The following is an 11,791-nucleotide window of genomic DNA, read 5'->3' as shown; positions in this document are numbered from 1 at the left end:
TGTATTCTCTGTGTTCTCTGTAATCGCTTTTCTCTGTATTCTCTGTTCTCTGTATTCTCTGTTCTCTGTGTTCTCTGTATTCTCTGTGTTCTCTGTATTCTCTTTTCTCTGTATTCTCTGTTCTCTGCTCTCTGTGTTCTCTGCATTCTATGTGTTCTCTGTATTTTCTCTGTTCTCTGTGTTCTCTGTATTCTCTGTGTTCTCTGTATTCTCTTTTCTCTGTATTCTCTGTTCTCTGTGTTCTCTGTATTCTCTGTTCTCTGTATTCTCTGTTGTCTGTATTCTCTGTGTTCTCTGTTCTCTGTGTTCTCTGTATTCTCTGCTCTCTGTTCTCTCTGTTCTCTGTATTCTCTGTGTTCTCTGTATTCTCTTTTCTCTGTATTCTCTGTTCTCTGCATTCTCTGTTCTCTGTGTTCTCTGTTTTCTCTGTATTCTCTGTGTTCTCTGTATTCTCTGTTCTCTGTATTCTCTGTTCTTTGTGTTCTCTGTATTCTCTTTTCTCTGTATTCTCTGTTCTCTGTTCTCTGTGATCTGTGTTCTCTGTGTTCTCTGTATTCTCTGCTCTCTGTGTTCTCTGTTCTCTGTGTTCATGTAGAATATACAGAAATAGACACATTTTATTTCTATCACTTTCCATTCCCCTTTCATTATTAACTACATTTCCCTTCTCTCTCTTTATTTATTTCCTCTCTTTCACCCCCCCCCCCAGAGTGCAGATTAAATGTTGATGTTCCATGTTCTGCAGTGATCTGACTGAGTGTATTACAACTCATTACATCATTATGTGTGTGTGTGCTTTTATTTTGAGAGAGAGAGAGAGAGGGAGAGAGTTAGAGAGAGAGAGAGAGAGAGAGAGAGAGAGACGGACAGACACAGAGACAGAGAGAGACTCATGCTAATTCTAATGCTAAAACGCACATAATTTAGTTCATCCTACAATAAATACACACACTCACACAAACCAATAAACACACACACGGATCAGATAATTTTTTTTGTATAAAATGAGATAAATTGTTAGCACTCTAGATAAAGACATCTGCTAAATGTCAGAAATGTAAATGGACTACACGTTATTTTGAATAAAAATTTATTTTGATCTCCGACCACACCAGGACCTACACCAGGACCGACACCTGGACCTACAACTTCACCTGTATCAGGAGTAGCACGTATGGTTGGGCAAATGCCTGCATATGGATCAATATTTACATCTACACTTATGCCTAGACCTGGACCTACAAATACACTTTGACCTATGACTACACCTGGACCTACGCCTACATCTGGACCTACATCTACACCTGGACCTATACCTAAACCTGGACCTATGCCTACACCTGGACCTATACCTACACCTGGACCTGGACCACTTCTTACGTGAGGTGGATGATGACTGGATTAACATGGTGATTCAGGATAAACTACTGTACAGCAGTGACAAGGGTGCTGGTGTTTGATGAGAATTCATGATATAGAATCTACAGCCTACTGTTCCATCAGTGGAAGATCTCAGAGAAAGGTTCTTTACCTCCATGTTGCTGAGCTGAGACTGTGGTGTGGAGTCTGATTCTCCAGACATGCTGAAGGAAGGCTTTGGCTCTGTGTGGAATTCATACTGAAGGTCCCAAGAACCTGAACTAGATCCATATTCTCACTGATCCCCCATAGATCCCACACTGATCCAGCACAGATCCAACACTGATCCCCTACAGATCCAACAGTGATCCCCCACTGATCCCACTCTGATCCTCCACAGATCCCACACTGATCCAGCACAGATCCAACACTGATCCCCCACTGATCCAACAGTGATCCCCCACTGATCCCACACTGATCCCCCATAGATCCCACACTGATCCAGCACAGATCCAACACTGATCCCCCACAGATCCTACACTGATCCAGCATAGATCCCACACTGATCCTCCACAGATCCCACACTGATCCAGCACTGATCCAACACTGATCCCCCACTGATCCCACACTGATCCCCCATAGATCCCACTCTGATCCCCCACAGATCCCACACTAATCCCCCACAGATCCCACACTGATCCAGCACAGATCCCACACTAATCCCCCACAGATCCCACACTGATCCAGCACAGATCCAACACTGATCCCCCACAGATCCAACAGTGATCCCCCACTGATCCCACTCTGATCCTCCACAGATCCCACACTGATCCAGCACAGATCCAACACTGATCCCCCACAGATCCAACAGTGATCCCCCACTGATCCCACTCTGATCCTCCACAGATCCAACACTGATCCCCCACAGATCCTACACTGATCCAGCACAGATCCCACATAGATCCAACACTGATCCCCAACAGATCCAACAGTGATCCCCCACTGATCCCACTCTGATCCTCCACAGATCCCATATTGATCCAGCACAGTTCCAACACTGATCCCCCACTGATCCAACAGTGATCCCCCACTGATCCCACTCTGATCAACCACAGATCCCACACTAATCCCCCACAGATCCCACACTGATCCAGCACAGATCCCACACAGATCCAGCACAGATCCAACACTGATCCCCCCACTGATCCAACACTGATGCCACACTGATCTCCCACAGATCCCACACAGATCCCACTCTGATCCCCCACAGATCCCACACTGATCCCCCACAGATCCCACACTGATCCCACTCTGATCCCCCATAGATCCCACACTGATCCACCACAGATCCACCACAGATCCCATACTGATCCACCACAGATCCCCCATAGATCCCACACTGATCCACCACAGATCCACCACAGATCCCCCATAGATCCCACACTGATCCCACTCTGATCCCCGATGAGAGCTGGTGACAACCACACTCACACTTACTCACAATCACACTAACGCTTACACTGACACTAACACCCACACACTCTCACACACACTGACACTCTCACACACACTGATACTAACACTCTCAGACACGCTAACACTCTCACACACACTGACACTAACACTCTCACACACACTGACACTCTCACACACACTAACACTCTCAAACACACTGACACTAACACCCACACGAACACTCTCACACACACTGACACTCTCACACACACTAACACTCTCAAACACACTGACACTCACACACACTAACACTCTCACACACACTGACACTCACACACACTAACACTCTCAAACACTCTCACACACACTGACACTAACACACACACTGACACTAACACTCTCAGACACACTGACACTCACACACTAATACTCTCACACACTGACACTAACACCCACACTGACACTAACACTGTCACACACACTAACATTCTCACACACACGGACACTAACACCCACACTGACACTAACACTGTCACACACACTAACATTCTCACACACACTGACACTAACACACACACTGACACTAACACTCTCAGACACACTGACACTCACACACTAATACTCTCACACACTGACACTAACACCCACACTGACACTAACACTGTCACACACACTAACACTCTCACACACACTGACACTCTCACACACTAACACTCTCACACACACTGACACTCTCACACACACTGACACTCTCACACACACTGACACTAACACTATCACACTAACACTCTCACACACACTGACACTAACACCCACACTGACACTAACACTGTCACACACACTAACATTCTCACACACACGGACACTAACACTCACACTAACACTCTCACACACACTGACACTCTCACACACTAACACTCTCACACACACTGACACTCTCACACACACTGACACTAACACTATCACACACACTGACACTAACACACACTGCCACTCTCACACACACTGACACTCTCACACACACTGACACTAACACACACACTGACACTGACACTCTCACACACACTGACACTCTCACACACACTGACACTCTCACACACACTGACACTAACACACACACTGACACTAACACTCTCAAACACACTGACACTCTCACACACACTGACACTAACACACACACTGACACTAACACTCTCACACACACTGACACTCTCACACACACTGACACTAACACACACACTGACACTAACACTCTCACACACACTGACACTAACACACACACTGACACTAACACTCTCACACACACTGACACTCTCACACACACTAACACTCTCACACACACTGACACTCTCACACACACTAACATTCTCAGACAAACTGACACTAACACTCTCACACACACTAACACTCTCAGACACACTGACACTCTCACACACACTAATACTCTCACACACACTGACACTAACACACACACTAACACTCTCACACACACTGACACACACACACACTGACACTAACACTCTCAGACACACTAACACTCTCACACACACTGACACTCTCAGACACACTGACACTAACACACACACTAACACTCTCACACACACTGACACTCACACACACACTGACACTAATACACACACTGACACTAACACACACACTGACACTAACACACACACTGACACTAACACTCTCAGACACTAACACACACTAACACTCTCAGACACACTGACACTAACACACACTAACACTCTCAGACACACTGACACTAACACACACTGACACTAACACTCTCAGACACACTGACACTAACACACACACTGACACTAACACTCTCAGACACACTGACACTCACACACTAATACTCTCACACACACTGACACTAACACACACTGACACTAACACTCTCACACACACTGACACTAACACCCACACTGACACTAACACTGTCACACACACTAACATTCTCACACACACTGACACTAACACACACACTAACACTCTCACACACACTAACACTCTCACACACACTAACATTCTCACACACACTGACACTAACACACACACTGACACTAACACTCACACTAACACTCTCACACACACTGACACTAACACTCTCAGACACACTAACACTCTCACACACACTAACACTCTCACACACACTGACACTAACACTCTCAGACACACTGACACTCTCACACACACTAACACTCTCACACACACTAACACTCTCAGACACACTAACACACTCACACACACTAACACTCTCAGACACACTAACACTCTCACACACACTGACACTAACACCCACATTGACACTAACACTGTCACACACACTGACACTCACACACACTGACACTAACACTCTCAGACACACTAACACTCTCACACACACTAACACTCTCACACACACTGACACTAACACTCTGACACACTAACACTCTCACACACACTAACACACTAACACACACTGACACTAACACCCACACTGACACTAACACTGTCACACACACTAACATTCTCACACACACTGACACTAACACACACACTGACACTAACACTCACACTAACACTCTCACACACACTGACACTCTCACACACACTGACACTCTCACACACACTGACACTAACACTGACACTAACACTCACACACTAACACTCTCACACACACTGACACACACACACACTGACACTAACACTCTCAGACACACTAACACTCTCACACACACTGACACTCTCAGACACACTGACACTAACACACACACTAACACTCTCACACACACTGACACTCACACACACACTGACACTAATACACACACTGACACTAACACACACACTGACACTAACACACACACTGACACTAACACTCTCAGACACTAACACACACTAACACTCTCAGACACACTGACACTAACACACACTAACACTCTCAGACACACTGACACTAACACACACTGACACTAACACTCTCAGACACACTGACACTAACACTCTCAGACACACTGACACTAACACACACACTGACACTAACACTCTCAGACACACTGACACTCACACACTAATACTCTCACACACACTGACACTAACACCCACACTGACACTAACACTGTCACACACACTAACATTCTCACACACACTGACACTAACACACACACTGACACTAACCCTCACACTAACACTCTCACACACACTGACACTCTCACACACACTGACACTCTCACACACACTGACACTAACACTGACACTAACACTCACACACTAACACTCTCACACACACTGACACACACACACTGACACTAACACTCACACTGACACTCTCACACACTAACACTCTCACACACACTGACACTCTCAGACACACTGACACTAACACACACACTAACACTCTCACACACACTGACACTAACACTCTCAGACACACTAACACTCTCACACACACTAACACTCTCACACACACTGACACTAACACTCTCAGACACACTGACACTCTCACACACACTAACACTCTCAGACACACTAACACACTCACACACACTAACACTCTCAGACACACTAACACTCTCACACACACTGACACTAACACCCACATTGACACTAACACTGTCACACACACTGACACTCACACACACTGACACTAACACTCTCAGACACACTAACACTCTCACACACACTAACACTCTCACACACACTGACACTAACACTCTGACACACTAACACTCTCACACACACTAACACACTAACACACACTGACACTAACACCCACACTGACACTAACACTGTCACACACACTAACATTCTCACACACACTGACACTAACACACACACTGACACTAACACTCACACTAACACTCTCACACACACTGACACTCTCACACACACTGACACTCTCACACACACTGACACTAACACTCACACACTAACACTCTCACACACACTGACACACACACACTGACACTAACACTCACACTGACACTCTCACACACTAACACTCTCTCACACACTGACACTCTCACACACTAACACTCTCACACACTGACACTCTCACACACACTGACACTAACACACACTAACACTCTCACACACACTGACACTAACACTCACACTAACACTCTCACACACACTAACACTCACACACACTAACACTCTCACACACACTGACACTCTCACACACTAACACTCTCTCACACACTGACACTAACACTCACACTAACACTCTCACACACTGACACTAACACTCACACTAACACTCTCACACACACTGACACTCTCACACACACTAACACTCTCACACACACTAACACTCTCACACACACTGACACTCTCACACACACTAACACTCACACACACTAACACTCTCACACACACTAACACTCTCACACACACTGACACTCTCACACACACTAACACTCTCACACACTAACACTCTCACACACACTGACACTCTCACACACTAACACTCTCTCACACACTGACACTAACACTCAAACTAACACTCTCACACACACTGACACTCTCACACACACACTAACACTCTCACACACACTGACACTCTCACACACACTGACACTAACACTCTCAGACACACTAACACTCTCACACACACTAACACTCTCACACACACTGACACTAACACTCACACTAACACTCTCACACACACTGACACTCTCACACACTAACACTCTCTCACACACTGACACTAACACTCACACTAACACTCTCACACACACTGACACTCTCACACACACTAACACTCTCACACACACTAACACTCTCACACACACTAACACTCTCACACACACTAACACTCTCACACACACTAACACTCTCACACACACTAACACTCTCACACACACTGACACTCTCACACACACTAACACTCTCACACACACTGACACTCTCACACACACTAACACTCTCACACACACTGACACTCTCACACACACTGACACTCACACACACTGACACTAACACTCTCAGACACATTAACACTCTCACACACACTGACACTAACACTCTCAGACACACTAACACACTCACACACACTAACACTCTCACACACACTAACACTCTCAGACACACTAACACTCTCACACACACTGACACACACACACTGACACTAACACTCACACTGACACTCTCACACACACTGACACTCTCACACACACTGACACTCTCACACACACTAACACTCTCACACACACTGACACTCTCACACACACTGACACTCTCACACACTGACACACACACACTGACACTAACACTCACACTGACACTCTCACACACTAACACTCTATCACACACTGACACTCTCACACACACTAACACTCTCACACACTAACACTCTCTCACACACTGACACTCTCACACACACTAACACTCTCACACACTGACATTCTCACACACACTGACACTCTCACACACTAACACTCTCTCACACACTGACACTAACACTCACACTAACACTCACACACACTAACACTCTCACACACACTGACACTCTCACACACACTAACACTCTCTCACACACTGACACTAACACACACTAACACTCACACACACTGACACTAACACCCACACTAACACTCTCACACACACTGACACTCTCTCACACACTAACACTCTCACACACACTGACACTAACACCCACACTAACACTCTCACACACACTGACACTCTCACACACACTAACACTCTCACACACACTAACACTCTCACACACACTGACACTCTCACACACACACTAACACTCTCACACACACTGACACTCTCACACACACTGACACTAACACTCTCAGACACACTAACACTCTCACACACACTAACACTCTCAGACACACTAACACTCTCACACACACTAACACTCTCACACACACTGACACTCTCACACACACTAACACTCACACACACTAACACTCTCACACACTAACACTCTCACACACACTGACACTCTCACACACTAACACTAACACTCACACTAACACTCTCTCACCCACTAACACTCTCACACACACTGACACTAACACTCACACTAACACTCTCACACACACTAACACTCTCACACACACTAACACTCTCAGACACACTAACACTCTCAGACACACTGACACACACACACTGACACTAACACTCACACTGACAATCTCACACACACTGACACTCTCACACACACTGACACTCTCACACACACTAACACTCTCACACACACTGACACTCTCACACACACTGACACTCTCACACACACTGACACACACACACTGACACTAACACTCACACTGACACTCTCACACACTAACACTCTATCACACACTGACACACTCACACACACTAACACTCTCACACACTAACACTCTCTCACACACTGACACTCTCACACACACTAACACTCTCACACACTGACATTCTCACACACACTGACACTCTCACACACTAACACTCTCTCACACACTGACACTAACACTCACACTAACACTCACACACACTAACACTCTCACACACACTGACACTCTCACACACACTAACACTCTCTCACACTGACACTAACACACACTAACACTCACACACACTGACACTAACACTCACACTAACACTCTCACACACACTAACACTCTCACACACTGACACTAACACTCACACTAACACTCACACACACTAACACTCTCACACACACTGACACTCTCACACACACTAACACTCTCTCACACACTGACACTAACACACACTAACACTCACACACACTGACACTAACACTCACACTAACACTCTCACACACACTGACACTCACACACTAACACTCTCTCACACACTGACACTAACACCCACACTAACACTCTCACACACACTGACACTCTCACACACACTAACACTCTCACACACACTAACACTCTCACACACACTGACACTCTCACACACACTAACACTCTCACACACACTGACACTCTCACACACACTAACACTCTCACACACACTGACACTCTCACACACACTAACACTCTCACACACTAACACTCTCCCACACACTGACACTAACACTCACACTAACACTCTCACACACACTGACACTCTCACACACTGACACTAACACTCAAACTAACACTCTCACACACACTGACACTCTCACACACACACTAACACTCTCACACACACTGACACTCTCACACACACTGACACTCTCACACACTAACACTCTCTCACACACTGACACTAACACTCACACTAACACTCTCACACACACTGACACTCTCACACACTAACACCCTCTCACACACTGACACTCTCACACACACTAACACTCACACTGACATTCTCACACACACTAACACTCTCACACACACTGACACTCTCACACACACTGACACTCTCACACACTAACACTCACACTGACACTCTCACACACACTGACACTCTCACACACTAACACTCTCTCACCCACTGACACTCTCCCACACACTAACACTCACACACACTGACACTAACACTCACACTAACACTCTCACACACACTGACACTCTCACACACTAACACTAACACTCACACTAACACTCTCACACACACTGACACTCTCACACACTAACACTCTCTCACACACTGACACTAACACTCACACTAACACTCTCACACACACTGACACTAACACTCACACTAACACTCTCACACACACTAACACTCTCACACACACTGACACTCTCACACACTGACACTAACACTCACACTAACACTCTCACACACACTGACACTCTCACACACTAACACTCTCTCACACACTGACACTAACACCCACACTAACACTCTCACACACACTGACACTCTCACACACACTAACACTCTCACACACTAACACTCTCTCACACACTGACACTAACACTCACACTAACACTCTCACACACACTGACACTCTCACACACACACTAACACTCTCACACACACTGACACTAACACTCACACTAACAATCTCACACACACTGACACTCTCACACTCTAACACTCTCTCACACACTGACACTCTCACACACACTAACACTCACACACACTGACATTCTCACACACACTAACACTCTCACACACACTAACACTCTCACACACACTGACACTCTCACACACACTGACACTCTCACACACTAACACTCTCTCACACACTGACACTAACACTCACACTAACACTCTCTCACACACTGACACTAACACTCACACTAACACTCTCACACACACTGACACTCTCACACACACACTAACACTCTCACACACACTGACACTAACACTCACACTAACAATCTCACACACACTGACACTCTCACACTCTAACACTCCCTCACACACTGACACTCTCACACACACTAACACTCTCACACACACTGACACTCTCACACACACTAACACTCACACTAACACTCTCACACACACTGACACTGACACTCTCACACACACTCACACTAACACTCTCACACTCACTCTCTCACACACTGACACTCACACACACACTCACACTAACACTCTCACACACTCCCTCTCTCACACACTGACACTCTCACACACACTCACACTAACACTCTCACAAACTGACACTCTCACACACACTCACACTAACACTCTCACAAACTGACACTCTCACACACACTCACACTAACACTAACTGCTTCAGTCTCCTTTACATCAGTCTCCCTCTCGCACACACACACACACAATGTTCTAGTTCCGTAAGAATGTGTAAGAATGTGTGAGATCTGAGCGCCCCCTACTGAATCTCTCTCTCTCTCTCTCTCTCTCTCTCTCTCTCTCTCTCTCTCTTTCTCACACTCCCACACACACACACACACAATGTTCTAGTTCCGTAAGAATGTGTAAGAATATGTGAGGTCTGAGCGCCCCCTACTGAATCTCTCTCTCTCTCTCTCTCTCTCTCTCTTACACACACACACACACACACTGTCTGTCCTGAAAATATAGTGCGACAGGCAAGTGTAAGCCATTGTGGCTTTTATTCCCT

The sequence above is a fragment of the Hemibagrus wyckioides genome, linkage group LG29, assembly GCF_019097595.1.
Source record: "Hemibagrus wyckioides isolate EC202008001 linkage group LG29, SWU_Hwy_1.0, whole genome shotgun sequence".
In the NCBI taxonomy this organism is placed as follows: Eukaryota; Metazoa; Chordata; class Actinopteri; order Siluriformes; family Bagridae; genus Hemibagrus; species Hemibagrus wyckioides.
The sequence above is the reverse complement of the archived record's forward strand: the minus strand, read 5'-3'. Positions refer to the sequence as shown.